Consider the following 22214-nt stretch of genomic DNA (forward strand, 5'->3'; position numbering starts at 1 on the left):
GATCGAAACCTTTGGAATAGCTCAGGAATGAGTGGCAGCGGGTACCGATTCTTGATTGTGATGTTGTTGAGTTGTCGATAGTCTACGCAGGGTCTAAGAGTACCGTCTTTTTTTCCCACGAAAAAGATACCTGCTCCAGCGGGTGAAGATGAAGGGCGGATGAAACCTTTCTCAAGATTTTCATCTATGTACTGCTTTAGAGCCTCCAGCTCGGTTTCAGAAAGGGGGAATATCCGGCCAAATGGAATCTCAGAGCCAGGAAGAAGATCAATTGGACAGTCGTAGGCCCTGTGAGGTGGTAGGCGGTCAGCCATTTGTTTACTGAAGACCTCCTGAAACTCGAGATATTCAGAGGGGACGTGTTGGAGGTTGTTTGGCGGTACCGCCATTGTGGCACAAACTTTGGAATCCGGAAGCAGGCAGTGTTGGGAGCAATACTGAGAAGGGAATGATACTGACTTGGTGCTCCATTTGATTAGCGGATCGTGGGCTTGCAACCATGGTAGGCCGAGTATGATGGGGAAGATCGGTGAGCGAATTAGGTCAAGCCGTAAGAACTCCCGGTGGCCGGAGTCCGTGACGACTGAAATAGGTTGGGTCTCCTGGGTGATGGGGCCTGAGCAAGGAAGGGATCCGTCGGCCAGGTGTATTTGTAGATCCTGCTCTTTGGTCTGTAGAGGGATCTTCAATCTGTGTGCCAAGGCGGAATCTATAAAACAGCTGCAGGCCCCGGAATCAACGATGGCCTGCAGGCGAGTCTCCTTTTCCGGAAGCTGCAGAGAAACAAACAACATCACATAAGCCTTGGGGATGTTATGGTTAGGAAAGTTCAATATGTTTGACTGAGGGAACTTACTGGGCCTGATCGGACAGCTGCGCAGGAAGTGCCCGGTTCCTCCGCAGTAGAGGCAAAGGTTAGACTGCCGTCTGCGCTGTTTCTCCTCGGAGGTCAAGGGACCTCGGACCAAACCGAGCTGCATTGGTTCGACCTCAGGGACCGATGCGGTAGTAACTGAAGGTGAAGTTTGGGATACTGTGGAGTGAGGTCGCGGTGATGCCCAGGCAGGGCGAGGCTGCTGAAACCATTCTGAGCGCCGCTCCCTAAGGCGCCGATCAAGTTTTGTAGCTGCTTGAATAAGTTCCTCTAAGGAAGCAGGGGTCTCCATCCTGGCTAACTCGTCTTTGAGTAATTCAGATAGGCCTTGGCGGTACTGGTAACGTAAGGCCGGCTCATTCCAGTTGGTGTCGGCCGCCCACTTACGGAATTCTACTGTATAGTCCTCAATAGGTCTTCTTCCTTGGGACAAATGGTGCAAGATAGCTTCGGCGGTGGCCATGCGTTGCGGATCATCGTAGAGCTGGGTCATGCTCTCAAAGAACGCTTCGATAGTGTTCAGGGCAGGGCTGCGCTGTTCCATCAGGCTGTGGGCCCAAGCCTGGGGTTCCTCGGAAAGCAGGGAAATGGCAAACCCCACCTTGACGATCTCTGAAGAGAAGGTTCTTGGCTGTAGAGCGAAGTATAGGGAACATGCGTTTTTGAAAGCCCTAAACTTCTTGCGATCTCCCGAGAACCGTTCAGGTGTAGGGACCCTGGGCTCAGGAAGGGCCATAACCACAGTGGGGTTGGCCGGAGCTTGAGGAAGCGGACCCCCACTGCTGGGTGCAGGAGCTGCGGCTGCGGAGGGTAGTAACCCGGAGATCTGCTGCAGGCGGTTATCAACTTGTGTGTAGCCTTCTTGCAGCTTCTGTACGGAGTCCGCCAGGGTAGATACTTGCTGACATAAGATCTCCAAAGGAGAGCGCGCTCTGTCGGCCTCAGACATCTGGCTGGTTTGTACTGTCACAAACACGTACTTACCGAGGCCGAGATGCCGAGAGCGGCTCGCCCTTACGACCACGCGCACCCAGACCCCCGAAATGGGTACAGGAGGCTGGGGGCACGCGGAGGCACGGGCTTCCGGGTGAATAGCAGGTTCAGAGGCTGGAAGCGGGTGCCCCGAGATTCCGGGGGAAGCAAGGCTGCAAACACAAGCAGAGGTTAGGGAATAGGCAGGTATGATCAGGGTAGTCCAGCAGAGAGGTGGTTAAACAGGCCAGGGGTTCGGTACACAGGTCAGGCAGAGTGCTTAGGGACAGTCCAGGAGAGTAGTGGTTAATCAGGCAGAGGTTCGGTACACAGAGCAGGCAAGCACTAGGGACAATCCAGGAGAGTAGTGGTTAATCAGGCAGAGGTTCGGTACACAGATCAGGCAAGCACTAGGGACAATCCAGGAGAGTAGTGGTTAATCAGGCAGAGGTTCCGTACACAGATCAGGCAAGCACTAGGGACAATCCAGGAGAGTAGTGGTTAATCAGGCAGAGATTCGGTACACAGATCAGACTATAAGGCTTTAGGGAACACAGGCACAAGGAAGCAGGGGAGAGCTGACGACAAACCAGCAACCCGACTGGGTGCTGGAGCCGTCAGATATAGCCCCCGTGCCCGGCGAGCGCGTCAGCGTGACGCGCTACCGGGCACCCGCACGGGCTACGGCGCGCACACGGGGACCGCCGTGCACCCGCGCGCGCCGCACCATCAGGCCGCGGACGGGTGTGCGGCGAAGCGCTCGTCCCGTGCGCATGCGCACCGGAGCCCGGCGAGCGGAGACGCTCCCTGGCTCCTGACAGTGGCCCCATAATCTCTGATTGCCCGGGGGCCCCATAATCTCCTATTGCCCGGGGGCCCCATGAGTAGTCAGTTCGCCCCTGGGGCCTGGTATGCTCTTGGGAGGGGAACCCATGCCGTTTTTTTTTTTTTATTTGGCGTGGAGTTCCCCTTCAAGATCATCAGAGCACAAGCCGCATGCCAAAGTCGGATCAGTCAAGACGGGAATCCGACTTTGATCTGATATTCAATGGGCTGAAGTAGGATCAAAGTCAGACCAAAGTAGTGCATTTTCAAAGTCGGACTGGTTAAGACGGCTCCCATAGGGAAACATTGATTTTAACACGTCATGTGACATGAGCTCCCAATGTCGGAGCGTTTGTCGTACCAGTGTGAACCCGGCCTAAAGCAACCCTTCAAGTAACAATTATTTTTATTTTTATTAAATGTTCCTCTGTTTAACCCCTTATTAACCCTTAATTTACTCTAATCAGCCTTAACTCCTTATTCTCCTCCATTTAATTATTATTTTCCTTCTGACTTTTTTTGTTCACTTCTATTTAATAAACTATTAATAATTAAAACTTTTTTTATTTTATTTTTTTATTTGCTTTGTTCATTAATATTTTTACACCTTTAAAATATATTTATACGTTTCACACCACCCAGATGTACTGGGGCAAGGTGGCTCAGCTGCCCAAATCGCCATACGGGTACAGCGTTCATTCATGGGTGCTCGTGCACGCTCTGATTGGCCAGCGAGGGAGACATTCAGCAGGTCCACTGAAAGTAAACAAGGCAAATCTCCGTTCTGTCAGGGGAAGCAGGAAGACGGATCTGTGTGTTTTCCCAGTCACACAGTCACCATACAGTTAGTAATCACAAACAGGGAACACATTTAACCCCTTCCCTGCCTGTCATTAGTACAATATTAGTGCATATTTTTAGTGATGATCACTGTGTTATTGTTACTGGTTCCCAAAAATGTGTCAAAAATGTCAGCTACGTGTCCGATCTTTCCGTTGCAATGTCGCAGTCCCGCTAAAAATCGCTGATCGCCACCATTACTAGTAAAAAATAAAAATAAATGGCATAAATCTATCCCCTATTTTGTAGACGCTATAACTTTTGCGCAAACCAATCAATATACGCTTATTGAATTTTTTTTTAACCAAAAATATGTAGAAGAATACATATTGACCTAAACCGATGAATACATTTGTTTTATTTATATATTTTTTGTATGTATTATAGCAGAAAGTAAAAAATACTGTTTTTGTTTTTTTTTTCAAAATGTTCGGTCTTTTATTGTTTATAGCGCAAAAAATAAAAAAGGCAGAGGTGATCAAACACCACCAAAAAAAAAGAAGCTCTATTTGTGGGGTAAAAAAAGGGCGTCAATTTTGTTTGGGTATAGCGTCGCAGGACCGCGCAATTGTCAGTTAAAGTAACGCAGCGCCATATCGCAAAAAAATGGTCTGGTCATTAAGGGGGTAAATCCTTCCGGGGCTGAAGTGGTTAGAAAAAGTGCAAAAGTAATTTTAAAAAAATATTTCATTTGTAAATAACTTTTCAATGCTTTGTACCATATCGGTAATTGGTTTAGGCGAGTACTAAAAAAAAAAAAGTATCAGTAAAAAAATGTTATCGGTGCACCCCTAGTTTTATGTTTTACAGTCATATCGTATACCTTGTCCCCCTTTTATGTGCTGCTGCTTTATTCTTTACGCTATTTTGTTGTACCCTTTTGTTTGGTCATTTTTATTTTTATATTTTTTCCTAGCAACCTATCTAGTAGGGTGCTACATTATTTACAACACTCCTTAGATAGTCACCAACCCTGCTATGTAGTTCATGTTTGGTTGTACCAATATGTTGTTTACCACAAGGGAGCAAATCTGATCTATCTAGGTGCACGTTTCCATCCCTATATTTGTATAAAAAGAAGAAAGGTTTTGGAACTTTAACCACTTCCATACCGGGCCTATTCTGGCACTTCTCTCCTACATGTAAAAAATGAAAATCATCATTATTTTGCTAGAAAATTACTCAGAACCCCCAAATAATATGTATTATATATAGGGAATAAAATGGCGGTCGTTGCAACTTTTTATTTCGCACAGTATTTGCGCAACAAGCGTTTTGGAAAAAACTCATGATTTAAAAAAAAAAAACAAAACAGTAATGATAGCCCAATTTTTTTGTATAATGTGAAAGATGATGTTACGCCGAATAAATAGATACCCAACAAATGATGCTTTAAAATTGCACACACTCAGGGAATGGCGCCAAACTTCGGTACTTAAAAATCTCCATCTCTTTAATTTTTTTTTACAGGTTACATGTTTAGCGTTACAGAGGAGGTCTAGAATTGTAGCTCGTGCTCTAACGCACGCGGCGATACCTCACATGTGTGGTTTGAACGGCGTTTACATATGTGGGTGGGACTAACGTGTGCGTTCGCTTCTGAGTGCGCGCTACCAGGGACAGAGATGACCGGAAATCTCTATCGTTGTCATCCGGCGGCGGCCGATTCTTTCTCCGGGTCCCAGATGGCACGGGACAGCCCAGAGAAGCACTGGATGGCAGCGTGAGGGGGGGGTGTCCTATCCCTTCGCCTGTAATCCCCCGTACACACGGTCGGATTTTCCGATGGAAAATGTCCGATCGGAGCGTGTTGTCGGAAATTCCGACCGTGTGTGGGCTCCATCACACATTTTCCATCGGATTTTCCGACACACAAAGTTGGAGAGCAGGAGATAAAATTTTCCGACAACAAAATCCGTTGTCGGAAATTCCGATCGTGTGTACACAAATCAGACGCACAAAGTGCCACGCATGCTCAGAATAAATAAAGAGACGAAAGCTATTGGCCACTGCCCCGTTTATAGTCCCGACGTACGTGTTTTACGTCACCGCGTTTAGAACGATCGGATTTTCCGACAACTTTGTGCGACCGTGTGTAGACAAAACAAGTTTGAGCCAACATCCGTCGGAAAAAATCCTAGGATTTTGTTGTCGGAATGTCCGAACAAAATCCGACCGTGTGTACGCCCTATAAGAATGATCAAGCGGCAGAACTGCCACTATGATCGTTCTTATGGCACACAGGCTCGCCGGCTGAAAACGAGGATATCTGAATGATGCCTGTAGCTGCACCCATCATTCAGATATTCCCACTGAAAGTCAAAGACCTGAGGTATAGGACGTGTAAGTCCAATGCCTCCATCCCTGTTATGCAAGGAAAAAAAAAAGGAGGGGGGTTTGGGACTTTAAATGAAGCATGCTGCCGGAAAAAAAAAGGCATGGTGCCACCTATCAATGCCCATCAGTGCCACCTATCAATGCCCACAAGTGCCACCTATCAATGCCCACCAGTGGTGCAAATTAATGCCACCTAGCAGTGCTGCCTATCAGTGTAACAGATCAGTGCCCATTATTGCCACCCATCAGTGCCCATCACTGCCACATATCGGTGCCCATCAGTGCTGCCTCATCAGCATACATCAATGAAAGAGAAAAATTACCTGTTTGCAAATTTTTATAACAAAATAATAAAAAAAAAACCCACAAATTTTAAATTCAGTCTTTTAAAACAATTTTTTAACAAAAAATAAAAACCACAGAAGTGATCAATTACCAGCAAAAGAAAGCTCTATTTGTGGGGAAAAAAAAATGATAAAAATTTCATTTGGGCACAGTGTAGCATGACCGCGAAATTGTCATTCAAAGTGCATCAGCGCTGAAAGCTAAAAATTGGTCTGGACAGGACGGGGGTTTAAGTGCCCAGTAACTAAGTGGTTAACAGAGTTTGAAAACTTATATCTTATATAAAATATATCTATTAGATTTCCATGTTACAGTATATTGTTTTACTTGCAAATTTTGAAAATATTCTTTTTTTTTTTTTTTTTTTAGTGTTTACAATATATTTGTCATTGACGGTGCCACACAAGGGAACATTTGTGGTAGCCCTTATTTCTCCCTAATTTCAAGGGGTATGAATACTTTTTCAAGGCACTGTATCCCATAGTTTGTAGATGCTATAACTGTCATGCAAACCAATCAATATACACTTATTGGGATTTTTTTTTTAAATCAAAGACTTGTAGCAGAATACATTTTGGCCCAAATGTATGAAGATAATAAATGTTTAAACATTTTTTTTCATTGAATATGTTTTGTAGCAAAAGGTAAAAAATATTGGGTTTTTTTTTTTCAAATTTTTCAGTCTTTTTTCATTTATATCGCAAAAAAAAAAAAAAAAAAATCCAGAGGTGATCAAATACCACCAAAAGAAAGATCTATTTGTGTGGAAAAACAAAACAAATTTTGAAAATTTTTTTTTTTTGTGTTTACAATATATTTGTCATTGACGGTGTCACACAAGGTAACATTTGTGGTAGCCCTTATTTTTCCCTAATTTCAAGGGGTATGAATACTTTTTCAAGGCATTGTATCCCATAGTTTGTAGACGCTATAACTTTCATGCAAACCAATCAATATACACTTATTGGGATTTTTTTTTTTAATCAAAGACATGTAGCAGAATACATTTTGGCCAAAATTTAGGAAGATATTAAAGGTTTAAAACATATTTTCATTGAATATGTTTTGTAGCAGAAGGTAAAAAATATTGTTTTTTTTTTTTTCAAAATTTTCGGTCTTTTTTCATTTATATCGCAAAAAAAAAAAAAAAAAATCCAGAGGTGATCAAATACCACCAAAAGAAAGATCTATTTGTGTGGAAAAACAAAAACAAATTTGGGTACAGCATTGCATGGCCGCGCAATTACCAGTTAACGTAGCGCAGAGCTAAATTGCGAAAAAAAGGCCCAGTCATGAAGGGGGTAAAACCTTCCGGAGCTCAAAATACCGCTTTTCAGTTCTCAGGCATTCTCAGAGGAGATCGCTCTCCTCTGAGTGCCTGTTTATGAAAGTGTGTAGATCGCTTCTCATGTTGAGTTGAGGAGCGATCTACAAACGCCGGGAACTCCTGAGAATGGCTCCTCTCACTATAATCTCAAGTGATATAGCGGGATTACAGTATGAGGAACCATAAAATACAAAGTGTAACACAAATCAGCACACATTATTCCCCAACATATTAATAAAATAATAAAGTTAAATTCCCCCTACACAATATACATTAACCTAATTATAAAAAAAACATTGTTTTTATCAATATTTAAAGATCATACATGTCCCTATTTAAATGTGAATGGCGTATAGTAAATGAATGTAATGCACATATGTAATGCAGCTATACACCATTCATATAAATGCAAAATACATTTATAATCATTAAAAAAATAATTTTAATAAAGTATACAAGTATAAATATTTATTAATAAATTAAAATAAAATATATTTCATAATTGATAAACATAAAAATTGATAAACTGGTGCAATGCGAGAACACTGCGAATCCACTGCGGGTTCCCGCATCGCACCGACTCGCATGTCAGTTCACACTGCCATATGCGAATCGCTGGGGAGTGTCAGTACATTGTTAATGACACCCCCAGTTCAGCTTGCATATCGCACTGCGAACTGACAGTCCGGACATGAATCGGATCGCATATGTGTGAACACCCATGCGATCCGATTCTGGTCCAAACAGAAAAAAGGGTCCTGTGCGTGTTTGCACCAAATGCGGTGCGATATCAGCCATACTATCTGTACAGCTGATATCGTACCGCACAGACATTGCATGTAATGTGAATGGCAGTGTGCTGCGAAATACATGCGATGCCTGTGCGATGTCCGGCATCGCACAAGTGTGAACTGGGCCTAAAAGTTAACAACACCCCCAAATCAGTTCGCATATCGCAGTGTGATCTGCAAACTCGGACAGTAATCGAATCGCATGGGTGTGAACATCCATGCGATCCGATTCTGCTGTGGACCAAAAAAAGGGTCCTGTAAGAGTTTGGTCCGAGTGCAATGCAAATTTAGCAATACTATCTGTATGGCTGATATCGCATCGCACAGAGATCGGATGTGATTTTGCACTGCAGTGCGGTGCGAATCACATCCGATCTCGGACACCGCAGCAGTGGGAACTGGCCCTAAATCATATTGCATTTGCACCAAAATGGTACAGGACCCTTTATTTGGTCCGCACTGGAATCGGATCGCATGGGTGTGAACACCCATGCGATCCGATTCCTGCACCATTACATAGTTCGCACTGCGATCTGTGAAATGATCTGGGGGTGTCATTAACTTTACATTGATACCCGCAGTGGTGTGCAGATGTCAATGTAGGTGCGATGTGAAAACCCGCACAGGAATCACGCTGGTTCACGCATCGCACAAGTGTGAACCCAGCCAGAGACGTGAACATCTAAAAAAATATATAGATATATATATCTATATATATCTATATATATCTATATATATCTATATATAGATATATATATCTATATATAGCTATATATCTATCTATATCTATATATAGATTATATATATATATGTAAAAATATATATAATAGATGTATCTATATATAGATATATCTATAGATAGATATAGTCTATATCTATCTATCTATCTATCTATCTATCTATCTATCTATCTATCTATCTATCTATCTATCTATCTATCTATCTATACACATATATATATATATACACACTATAAATTCCTATCCTGCTGGTTTTGGGGTGTGTAATGGTGGGGAAGATGTACTATGACTGTTTGGTGAAAGAAAGAAGTCAAAAGACTTCTTGCTTTCTCCAGATTACTCAGCCAGTTTCAGTCTTCTCACTCTGATTCTCCACTTCTGAAATGGTGAATCAGAAAGTGAGAATTCTGTCACAGATCGCCAGTGAGGTGCTGAGATCGCACCTTCATAAACTGGCCGTTTCTGTGACAGTCAGTTACAAATTCTCACTGTGCTGAGATAATCAGCGGAGAACATGTTCTCCGCTGATTATCTCAGTTTCATAAACTGGTAATGAGCTGAGATCAGCGGTGAGACTCGGGATCGCCGCTGATCTCAGTTTCATAAAAGGACACCAAAATGATTCAATGGTCTCAGCACAACCCTGTCTGAGAAGAACATGGAATAAGGTTCTGCTGCCCCCAATTCTTGGAGTTCGACACCCTTCCCCCTGAAGTTATGGCTAATAGGAAAGCCGTTTCTAAGGTGATATCCCATAATGAACAGTCTTCTTTTGGAGTACGAGGAGGGTTTGCTAGAAGGTTGAGAACTACTGCCAGGTCCCATTGAGGGAACCTATTTCTCTTGGGAGGACGTAGTCTAAGTACCGCTCTCATGAAATGCTCCACCAGCAGGTTTGCTGCCCATTTCTTTTGGGTAAAAGCCGAGATGGCTGAAATTTGCACCTTAACCACTTCAGCCCCGGAAGAATTTACCCCCTTCCTGACCAGAGCACTTTTTGCGATTTGGCACTGCGTCGCTTTAACTGACAATTGCACGGTCGTGTGACGTGGCTCCCAAACAAAATTGACATCCTTTTTTTCCCACAAATAGAGCTTTCTTTTGGTGGTATTTGATCCCCCCCCTGCGCTTTTTATTTTTTGCGCTATAAACAAAAAAAGACAATTTAAAAAAAAACGCATTATTTTTTACTTTTTGCTATAATAAATAAGCCCAAAAAATATATAAAAAAACTATTTTTTTCCTCAGTTTAGGCCGATACGTATTCTTCTACATATTTTTGGTAAAAAAATCGCAATAAGCGTTTATTGATCGGTTTGCGCAAAAGTTATATTGTTTACAAAATTGGGGTTAGTTTTATGGCATTTTTAATTATAAATTTTTTTTTTTTTAAATGGCGGCGATCAGCGATTTTTTTTGTGACTGCGACATTATGGCGGACACATCGGATTTTTGGGACCATTGTCATTTATACAGCAATCAGTGCTATACAAATGCACTGATTCCTGTGTAAATGACATTGGCAGTGAAGGGGTTAACCACTAGGTGGCAGTGTAGGGGTTTAGTGTGTCCTAGGGGCGTGTTTCTAACTGTGAGGGGCGTGGCTGTGTGTGACACGTCACTGATCTCTGCTCCGATGACTCGGAGCAGAGATCAGTGACAGTGTCACTAGGCAGAACGGTGCTTGTTTACATTAGCATCTCCCTGTTCTTCCTCCCCGTGAGGCGATCGCGGGTATCCCCGTGGCGATCGAATCCGCGGGACCCGCGACCCAACTCATGGAGCTTGCCACGCGCGCCCACTGGCCGCCTCTTAAAGGGAAACGTACAGGTACGTGATTCTGCCTGTACGAGTCCCTTTGCTGCAGTATATCTGCATGAGGTGGTCGGCAAGCGGTTAAGCGAACTGAGCTCCAAATCCAATACGGATTGCAGGAGAGACAAGATTTGAGATACATTTGGGTCGCTAGGGTCAAGCTGGCATCCAGCTGCAAAGCTTGTGAACCTATTCCATATTCTGGAGTAGATGGCATTGGTTGACCCCAAGAAGTGGATCGCTGATGTTTTGGGTATATGTGAGCTACAAAGGCACAGGAAATTTGGTCAAAATTGATGGCAAGATGAATGCAGTATGTTATCAAAAAATACTGGAGGAACATTTGCATTCATCAGCCAAGAAGCTGCGCATGGGACGTACTTGGACATTCCAACATGACAATGATCTAAAACACAAGGCAAAGTCGATCTGTCATTGGCTACAGCAGAATAAAGTGAAGGTTCTGGAGGGGCCATCTCAGTCTCCTGACCTCAATATCATTGAGCCACTCTGGGGAGATCTCAAACGTGCCGTTCATGCAAGACAGCCCAAGAATTTACAGGAACTGGAGGCTTTTTACCAAGAGGAATGGGCAGCTTTACCATCTGAGAAGATAAAGAGCCTCATCCACAAATACCACAAAAAACTTCAAGCTATCATTGATGTTAAAGGGGGCAATACACGGTATTAAGAACTGGGGTATGTAAACTTTTGATCAGGGTCATTTGGGTAGTTTCTGTTGTGATTATGATTTAAAAAGAGTAAACACAGTTGACTGATAATAAATGGCTTCAGCCAAACACTAACCATGAGTGAAAGAAAAGTTTTTGTGTTATCATTCATATTCTCTGAAAAATGGCAAGGAAATCATATATTCTTCCAGGGTATGTAAACTTATGAGCACAACTGTACATCACATGCCCTGAGTACTTTGATAATGCTAACAGTTTAATTTTAATCTTTGCTGATGATACCAAATTATGCAGGAAAATCATTTTGGCACAGGATGTAGCACCATTACAGGAAGACCTCAATTAAGGGGTTGGGCAGCTACATGGTAGATGAGGTTCAGTATTAAGAAATGTAAAGTTATACACTTGGGTGCCAAAAATACACATTAGGAAGGGCTTCCCTGGAAGAATGGAAAAGGATAGGGGTCCTCTTGGATCGCAGTCCCAGCAATAGCATAAAATTGCCAAGCTGCAGCTAACAAAGCTAGCGAAATACTGTCATGCAATAAAATGAGCATACATTCCAGAGATAAATCCATAGTTCTACCCCTTTACAAAACAATGGGTCAGCCTCATCTTGAATATGCAGTTTTGGTCACCAACCTCAGGAAAGATGTTGTTAAATTAGAAATGGCCCAGCGAAGGGCAACAAAATTAATATGTGGGATGGAGGACCTCAGCTATGAGGATCTTGGCTGCATACCATTCCTGCATAAGCAGATAACACGCGGACCTGTCATCCACCTGCTCAGTGGGGATCAGCGGAGAGATCCCCCCGCTGAGCAGGCGGATCTGCGTGACAGAGTCCACCCTGTGTGAAAGGGACCTAACCTTACGAGGGGATATGATGACAATGTACAAATGTATCAAAAGTGACTCTAATAATTATAATAAACTGTTTACGCTAAGGTCCCTGAAGAGGGCATGCAGCCATGTGGTTAGAAGAAAGGAGGTTTAAACTTAGATTGTGGAAAAGGTTCTTTACTGTTAGAGTAGTAAAAATGTGGAATGTCCTCCCCTAGGAAGTGGTATTAGCTGAGAGGGTCAACAACTTAAAAAAAAAACCTTTTCGTTGCCTTCCTCGGGAAGCAGAATATACAGGAATATCGAAATTATGAGCGAATAAAAATCACACATACTGGATGGATTTCCAGCCTCTAAACTATGTAAAAGGGGGACTATCCCACAGAGAGAAAGAGGCTGGCGTTCAATGAAATAGTAATGTAGAACTAATATGTATTTACACAAAGGCAAAGGGTTGAGGAGCGGTGATGAGTCATCTATGGACACAGCCTCATGACATAACCCAACCAAGGACACCAGCCTGTTGAACCGCATTCCTTACATATGAACACTTATTCTAGATATAAGGTTCCATGCTTAACCATTTTAAGACCAGAGCATGTTTTGCTTTCCAGTATTGCATCAGTGTAACCACTAATAATTCTGTAAGTTATATGAATCTAATGTTTTCTTACTATTAGAACATTCTTTCTGTGTAATAAAATTATAGAAATATCTTTTTTTTATATGCAAAGACCTAGTAATAGGTGGCGCCTGGTGGGTGGTCAGTAAGTCTCTGGCTTGTTATGTTTTCAATACCACCAGGGCTTTTCTTTCTCAGAAAATAAGCACAGGAACTCTCCCTTTCTGAGTCAGCCCATGTCTCCGCCCCCTCCCGACCTCTGAGCACCGTCCCTTGCCTCCAACTCTACCCACCTCCGAGCGCCGTCACTTGCCTCCACCTCTACCCACCTCTGAGCACCGTCCCTTGCCTCCGTCTCTATGCACCTCCGAGCACCGTCTCTTGCCTCAGCCTCTACCCACCTCCAAGCACCGTTCCTTGCCTCCCCCTCTATCCACCTCTGAGCACCGTCTCTTGCCTCAGCCTCTACCCACCTCTGAGCACCATCCCTTGCCTCCGTCTCTATCCACCTCCGAGCACCGTCTCTTGCCTCAGCCTCTACCCACCTCTGAGCACCATTCCTTGCCTCCGCTTCTACTCACTGAGGAGCACTCGTCCCTTGCCTCAGCCTCTACCCACCTCCGAGCACACTCCTTTGCCTCCGCTTCTACCCACCTCCAAGCACCGTCTCTTGCCTCCGCCTCTACCCACCTCCGAGCACCGTCCCTTGCCTCTGCCTCTACCCACCTCCAAGCAACGTCCCTTGCCTCCGCCTCTGTCAGAGAGGTTACCTGGTTGGGCGCCGGTGCGCGCCGGGGCGCGTTGGCGTTCGTGTCCCTGTGCGTGCTGGGGCGCGTGTCCCTCTGGGCACCGGCGTGCCTGGGCTCACCGGCCGTGGCGTGCGGGGTGGCGTCCGGGCGTTTGTGCGTACGCGCGTTCGCGCTAGCGCGCGTTCGCGTTAGCGCGCGTCCGCCTGTGGGCGCTGCCTTTGACATGTCTGGTGGTGTGGGCGTGCATGCTGGTTCCGGGGGCGCGCTCGGGCGCGCGCGGGTGCGCGGCGCGCTTTGGCGAATCGGCGCGCGCACGTGCGCGGCGTTTTGGCGCCAATCAGCCTATTTGAATCCTGCCTCTGCACTGACCCAGTGCTGCCTGATCAAACAGCTCCGTGTCTTGTCCCGTGATCATCCCGTGTTCCTGTGCCTCCGTAGTGTTTACCTGTTGTGACCCGGCTACCTTTGGACCTCCCTTGATTGCTGCCTGTACCCGACCCCGGCTTGTCTGACCTCGCTTCTGCCTGCTCCCTTGTACCGTTGCTGCCAGCCCGTTGCCGACCTTTGCCTGTGTATGACCAAGTCTGACTAACTCCTGCTCTGCATCTGCTCCACCAAGTCTCAAGCTCTACCGGTTGCTTGCCAGACCACTGTGCTCCAGGACTTTACCTCAGGCTCTCATACCACTCCGCACTCGCGGGCCTCCTGTCTGCTCTACCAGGGGCCCCGAATCGGACGCGTAAGGGAGCCTACCCTCTGCCCACGTGGACTCACCTGTCTGGTAAGTGTGGAACCTGACAGTATCAGGCAGCCATGACTGAGTCCGGGCAGGGGGCCTCCCCCATGGATGAACTGTGTAGGCACCTAGCGGGCCTTACTCAAGCCGTTAAAAGCCTACAGGAAGGCTATACCAGATTGGAAGGACAGGTCCAGGCCCTTTCAGCTTCTCCACCAGGGGCAGTCTCCGCCAACCCTGCCTCAGCACCTTCTGTAGTAATGCTACCACCAGAGCCCAGGGTGCCCACACCCGAAAAATTCTCCGGAGCACGCAGTAAGTTCCGAGCGTTTCGCAACGCATGCGAGCTCTACTTCGCTTTGCAGCCTCGAACATTCTCCCTGGAAGCTACTAAAGTGGGGTTCGTCATATCCCTTTTGATCGGAGAGCCTCAAACCTGGGCCCACCGCCTATTGGAGCAGAAGGCCCAATCTCTTGATTCCCTAGATGCCTTCTTCCTAGCTATGTCTCAGCTGTATGAGGACCCCCAGCTAACAACCACGGCAGAAGCCGCCTTACATGCCCTTCAACAAGGTCGCAGAGCTGCTGAAGATTACGCCGTGGAGTTTAGGCGTTGGAGCTCGGATACGAACTGGAACGACGCAGCCTTGCGTCACCAATACCGGCTGGGGTTGTCAGATCCGTTAAAAGACGAACTGGCACGAGTGGGGATACCGCAGACACTGGAAGAGTTAATTAACCTGTCCATCCAGATAGACCGTCGCCTCAGGGAGAGACGCTCTGAGAGGTCTGTTAATCACCCACGCCTTACCTGGATGCTGCCTAGGGCTCCTTGTGCCCTAAACCAAGCTCCGCTGGTCTCTTCTACCCCGGGCCCGGAGGCCCCAGAGCCCATGCAGTTGGGACTGCTCCGTCCCTCTCTGACTTCTGAGGAGAAGACACGCAGGCGCACACTCAATCTGTGCCTGTACTGTGGGGAGTCTGGTCACTTTGCAAGAGTGTGCCCAAACAAGAGACGTAAGTGTCTGCCATCTTCTTCTCTGTGTGCACCTGTCCTACCTAGTGCCGGTAACCATTTAACTTTCTCCATTGTATTGCAGTTACCTGGAAGGAGCATCCCAGTACCGGTCATCATTGACTCTGGAGCTTGTAGTGGTTTCATTGACCGGACCTTTGTCGAAACCCATCATATCCCCACTCAGACTAAAGCTCAAGGACTGGCAGTTTTCTTAGCGGATGGCTCCACCCTCCGCTCCGGACCCGTCACCCAAGAAACGGTTCCTCTGTTGGCCACCATTGGCCCGGAACATCAGGAACTTTTACGCCTAGATGTCATTTCCTCGCCTCTCTTCCCAGTCATCCTAGGAATACCTTGGCTACAGGCCCATAATCCCAGTATCAACTGGTCTACAGGCAAGATTCAGTTTTCCTCGGAATATTGCAGACAAAATTGTTTACGGGGGATCCCATTAACTCCCTCCCAGTGCCTGCGCATAGACTCTGAAGCTAAGCCCTGCCAAGATCTTCCCGAACCCTACCGGGATTTCCTGGACGTGTTCAGTAAAAAAGGAGCAGAAACCCTTCCAGTTCATAGGCCTTATGACTGCCCAATTGAACTCTTACCAGGTACCGAAGTCCCCTTTGGGAGGATCTTCCCTCTAACCGAGCAGGAGTTAGGCACCCTGAAGACTTATATAGACGAGAACCTGAAGAAAGGGTTCATCCGTCCTTCCACGTCTCCAGCTGGGGCAGGTATCTTCTTCGTGGAAAAGAAGGATCACTCCTTACGTCCTTGCATTGACTATCGGGAGCTCAATAAAATTACCATTAAAAACAGATACCCGCTACCCTTGGTTCCTGAACTATTCCAGAGACTGGGATCGGCTACCGTTTTTACCAAGCTTGACCTCCGTGGAGCCTATAATTTGATCCGCATAAGAGAAGGAGACGAGTGGAAGACGGCCTTTCGTACTCGATTCGGACATTACGAGTACCTCGTCATGCCTTTTGGTCTGTGCAATGCACCGGCGACATTCCAGCATTTCATCAACGATGTCTTTCACGACTTATTGGATCTTTATGTCATCGTCTACCTGGATGATATCTTGGTTTTCTCGGCCTCCCTGATGGAACACCGTAAGCATGTACGAAATGTACTTTCCCGGCTCAGACAGCACGGACTGTACGCCAAACTTGAGAAGTGTGAATTCGAGCTCCAATCTATCCAGTTCCTGGGCCTGATTATTTCCCCCGATGGCATCAAAATGGATCCACAAAAAGTATCCGCTATTCTGGATTGGCCTGCACCGACCGACAAAAAAGGAGTACAACGCTTTATTGGCTTCGCCAATTTCTATAGGAAATTTATTAAAGGATTTTCTGCAATCATAACTCCCATCACAGAGCTTACTAAACAAGGATGCCGATTCCGCTGGACACCTGAGGCACAAAGGGCCTTTGAAAAACTCAAGGCACTATTCACCTCGGCCACTATCCTTAAGCATCCCAACCCTGCCTTGCCCTTCGTCCTGGAGGTGGATGCGTCTGAGGTTGCAGTCGGAGCTGTGCTTTCACAGAGACAGGGTGCCAAATCACTGCTGTACCCTGTGGGATTCTTCTCACGCAAACTTTCTCTCTCCGAGAAAAACTACGACGTGGGTGATCGGGAGCTTTTGGCCATTAAAGCGGCTTTGGAGGAATGGCGTTACCTTCTGGAAGGCGCAGCACACCCCATATTGATCTACACAGATCATAAGAACTTGGAATATCTAAGGACAGCCAAAAGATTGAGACCCCGGCAGGCCAGATGGGCACTTTTTTTTTCCAGATTTATTTTCCACATTACGTTCAGGCCCGGATCCAAGAATGTTAAACCTGATGCTCTCTCCCGGATGTTCCTCGATTCCGAAAGAACCGTGTCCCCGGATACTATCCTTCCCTCTGGAAATTTCCTAATCCTTCAGGAGGATCTAATTTCCCGAATCAGACGCGCCTCCATGGGAATGTCTCCACCTGCCGAGTCTTGTACCAAGGATGGACTGTTCTGGTTCAAGAATAAGATTGTGGTCCCTGAGGAGTTAAAGGTACAGGTGTTAAGTTTATGTCATGATCATAAACTGGCTGGCCACTTCGGCACTCGAAAAACAACCGACCTCGTCCAACGCACCTTTTGGTGGCCATGTCTTACTAAGGATTGCAAGGACTATGTGGAGTCCTGTAACACGTGTGCCAGAAACAAGACTAGCCGGACAAGAGCATGGGGCCTGTTGAGGCCATTGCCAGTCCCAGAGAGGCCATGGACCATGATATCAATGGACTTCATTGTTGAGCTTCCACCTTCAGAAGGTTTTTCGTCCATTTTTGTAGTGGTTGACAGGCTGTCTAAAATGGCCCACTTCCTCCCCATGAAGGGTACCCCTTCAGCCATGGAGACCGCTTCCATCTTCATAAAGGAGATCGTCAGGCTGCATGGAGTCCCGACCAACATAGTCTCGGACAGGGGCGTTCAGTTCACCTCCAGATTCTGGAAGGCCCTTTGTGGCGCGCTCGAGATCGAGCTGTCATTCTCTTCGGCTTACCACACTCAGTCAAATGGGCAAACCGAGAGGACGAACCAGACTTTGGAGCAATACATCCGCTGTTTTTCTGCCTTTTCCCAGGACGATTGGGCCTCCCTGCTTCCCATCGCGGAGTTCTCCTACAATAACTCCCTACATTCAGCTACGAACCAGTCTCCGTTTTTTGCCAACTACGGTTTCCATCCATCCTTCTTGCCCGGATCAGTCCCTGAATGCCCTGTTCCTGCAGTATCCCAAACTTTGGACTTTTTCTCTAGCAACAATAAATTGCTGCAGGAGACCATGACCAAGGCTCAGGAAGATTATAAGAAAATCTTTGATAGGAAGAGACGGGGGGAACTTGTTCTTGAACCTGGCAATTCTGTCTGGCTGTCTACCGCTAATCTCAAGTTGGCCTGCCCATCCAAGAAACTGGGCCCCAAATACCTGGGCCCCTTCCGGATAAAAAGGAAGATCAACAACGTGGCCTACGAACTTGACCTTCCTAATTCTCTGAGGATACATCCAGTGTTCCACGTATCTCTCCTGAAGCCAGTCACTCCTAATTTCTTTTCTGGTCGCAACATTGGTCCACCCAAACCTATTGTGGTGAATGGCGAAGAGGAGTTCGAAGTGGAAGCAATTCTAGATTGTAGAAGAAGGCACAATCAGGTGCAATATCTAGTAAAATGGAAAGGCTATGGACCCGAAGATAATTCGTGGGAGCCGGAAAGCAATTTACACGCCAGAGAACTCCTGCAGTCCTTCAAAACCTCTCATGCCTCGAAGATGGCCCAGCTGGGCATCCGGAGTCTGCCCTTGAGGAGGGGGCACTGTCAGAGAGGTTACCTGGTTGGGCGCCGGTGCGCGCCGGGGCGCGTTGGCGTTCGTGTCCCTGTGCGTGCTGGGGCGCGTGTCCCTCTGGGCACCGGCGTGCCTGGGCTCACCGGCCGTGGCGTGCGGGGTGGCGTCCGGGCGTTTGTGCGTACGCGCGTTCGCGCTAGCGCGCGTTCGCGTTAGCGCGCGTCCGCCTGTGGGCGCTGCCTTTGACATGTCTGGTGGTGTGGGCGTGCATGCTGGTTCCGGGGGCGCGCTCGGGCGCGCGCGGGTGCGCGGCGCGCTTTGGCGAATCGGCGCGCGCACGTGCGCGGCGTTTTGGCGCCAATCAGCCTATTTGAATCCTGCCTCTGCACTGACCCAGTGCTGCCTGATCAAACAGCTCCGTGTCTTGTCCCGTGATCATCCCGTGTTCCTGTGCCTCCGTAGTGTTTACCTGTTGTGACCCGGCTACCTTTGGACCTCCCTTGATTGCTGCCTGTACCCGACCCCGGCTTGTCTGACCTCGCTTCTGCCTGCTCCCTTGTACCGTTGCTGCCAGCCCGTTGCCGACCTTTGCCTGTGTATGACCAAGTCTGACTAACTCCTGCTCTGCATCTGCTCCACCAAGTCTCAAGCTCTACCGGTTGCTTGCCAGACCACTGTGCTCCAGGACTTTACCTCAGGCTCTCATACCACTCCGCACTCGCGGGCCTCCTGTCTGCTCTACCAGGGGCCCCGAATCGGACGCGTAAGGGAGCCTACCCTCTGCCCACGTGGACTCACCTGTCTGGTAAGTGTGGAACCTGACAGCCTCTATCCACCTCTGAGCACCGTCCTTTGCCTCCACCTCTACCCACCTCCGAGCACCGTCCCTTGCCTCCGCCTCTACCCACCTCCGAGCAACGTCCCTTGCCTCCACCTCTGTCCACCTCTGAGCACTGTCCTTTGCCTCTGCCTCTACCCACCTCCGAGCACTGTCCCTTGCCCCTGCCTCTACCCACCTCTGAGCACCGTCCCTTGCCTCTGCCTCTACCCACCTTCCAGCACCGTCCCTTGCATCCGCCTCTATTCACCTCCAAGCACTCCCCCTTTCTGAGTCAACCCATGTCTCCGCCCCCACCCAACCTCTGAGCGCCATCCCTTGCCTCCGCCTCTACCTACCTCCAAGCACCAAATAAATATAGTGCTAATGTGATCAATAAAGTGCTAAATGTGCAAAAAAATCGATATAAAAGTAGATACAGTAAAATATCCAAAATTCCAAATAGACTGTGATCACAAAAAAACTACTATACAGACATACAGGAAGAGTCCATAAAGTTCATGTGATAGACCATATAATCGAATGTGAAGAAAAGGAATTATACAAATTAATGTAAAAATTAGATGAATGAGATAAATATTAAAAAGTCTTCAGGAAAGGGTGTTGGTGATTAGGGTGCTGTGTTGCTTCAAACAATAGTGACACAGTGACTGGGTGGTTTTATCTTCGGCGTGCTCACACCTACAGGTGCGCTGGCTCCTTACCTCACTGCTGTAAGGTAAACAGCATTAGTAATAATCGGGTGAAATACACGGTGCTATATCCTTCAAACGGTACCTCCGGATGTTTATCCTTATTACTTTCAAGGAAGCAAACAAACTCAGCATTGGCAACTTGTATGTTTTTCTGCTACATCCACAAGCTTTGCCTCTCAGGGCAGTATGAGAAGAAGGAGAAACAGGAAGCCCCAATAGTTATATGAATCTAATGTTTTCTCACTATTAGAACATTCTTTCTGTGTAATAAAATTATAGAAATATCTTTTTTTTACATGCAAAGACCAGTCCTCCCAAAAAGGAATACTTTAGTAATAGGTGGCGCCTGGTGGGTGGTCAGTGGTCAGTAAGTCTCTGGCTTGTTATGTTTTCAATACCACCAGGGCTTTTCTTTCTCAGAAAATAAGCACAGGAACTCTCCCTTTCTGAGTCAGCCCATGTCTCCGCCCCCTCCCGACCTCTGAGCACCGTCCCTTGCCTCCAACTCTACCCACCTCTGAGCGCCGTCCCTTGCCTCCGCCTCTACCCACCTCTGAACACCGTCCCTTGCCTCCGTCTCTATGCACCTCCGAGGACCGTCTCTTGCCTCAGCCTCTACCCACCTCCGAGCACCGTTCCTTGCCTCCCCCTCTATCCAACCTCCGAGCACCGTCTCTTGCCTCAGCCTCTACCCACCTCTGAGCATCATCCCTTGCCTCCGTCTCTATCCACCTCCGAGCACCGTCTCTTGCCTCAGCCTCTACCCACCTCCGAGCACCGTCTCTTGCCTCAGCCTCTACCCACCTCCGAGCACCGTTCCTTGCCTCCCCCTCTATCCACCTCCGAGCACCGTCTTCTGCCTCAGCCTCTACCCACCTCTGAGCACCATTCCTTGCCTCCGCTTCTACTCACCGATGAGCACTCGTCCCTTGCCTCAGCCTCTACCCACCTCCGAGCACAATCCTTTGCCTCCGCTTCTACCCACCTCCAAGCACCGTCCCTTGCCTCCGCCTCTACCCACCTCCAAGCAACATCCCTTGCCTCCGCCTCTATCCACCTCTGAGTACCGTCCTTTGCCTCCGCCTCTACCCACCTCCGAGCACCGTCCCTTGCCTCCGCCTCTACCCACCTCCGAGCAACGTCCCTTGCCTCCGCTCCTATCCACCTCTGAGCACCGTCCTTTGCCTCCGCCTCTACCCACCTCTGAGCACCGTCCCTTGCCTCCACCTCTACCCACCTTCCAGCAACGTCCTTTGCCTCCGCCTCTATCCACCTCCAATCACCATCCTTTGCCGCCGCCTCTAGCCACCTCCGAGCACCATCCCTTGCATCCACCTCTATTCACCTCCAAGCACTCCCCCTTTCTGAGTCAACCCATGTTTCCGCCCCCACCCAACCTCTGAGCGCCATCCCTTGCCTCTGCCTCTACCTACCTCCAAGCACCAAATGAATAAAGTGCTAATGTGATCAATAAAGTGCTAAACGGGCAAAAAAATCGATATAAAAGTAGATACAGTAAAATATCCAAAATTCCAAATATACTGTGATCACAAAAAAACTACTATACAGACATACAGGAAGAGTCCATAAAGTTCATGTGATAGACCATATAATCGAATGTGAAGAAAATGAAGTATACAAATTAATGTAAAAATTAGATGAATGAGATAAATATTAAAAAGTCTTCAGGAAAGGGTGCTGGTGATTAGGGTGCTGTGTTGCTTCAAACAATAGTGACACAGTGACTGGGTGGTTTTATCTTCCGTGTGCTCACACCTACAGGTGCGCTGGCTCCTTACCTCACTGCTGTAA

General features: G+C 47.3%; 1 long non-coding RNA gene across 1 annotated transcript in view; it reads right to left on the minus strand.

Moving 5' to 3' along the window:
• LOC141112943 (uncharacterized) overlaps positions 1–22214 on the minus strand; it is a 51131-nt gene that overhangs the window by 27942 nt on the left and 975 nt on the right. The gene's annotated exons all lie outside the window — the stretch shown is intronic.

This window comes from Aquarana catesbeiana, linkage group LG11, assembly GCF_042186555.1.
Source record: "Aquarana catesbeiana isolate 2022-GZ linkage group LG11, ASM4218655v1, whole genome shotgun sequence".
NCBI classification, from domain to species: Eukaryota; Metazoa; Chordata; class Amphibia; order Anura; family Ranidae; genus Aquarana; species Aquarana catesbeiana.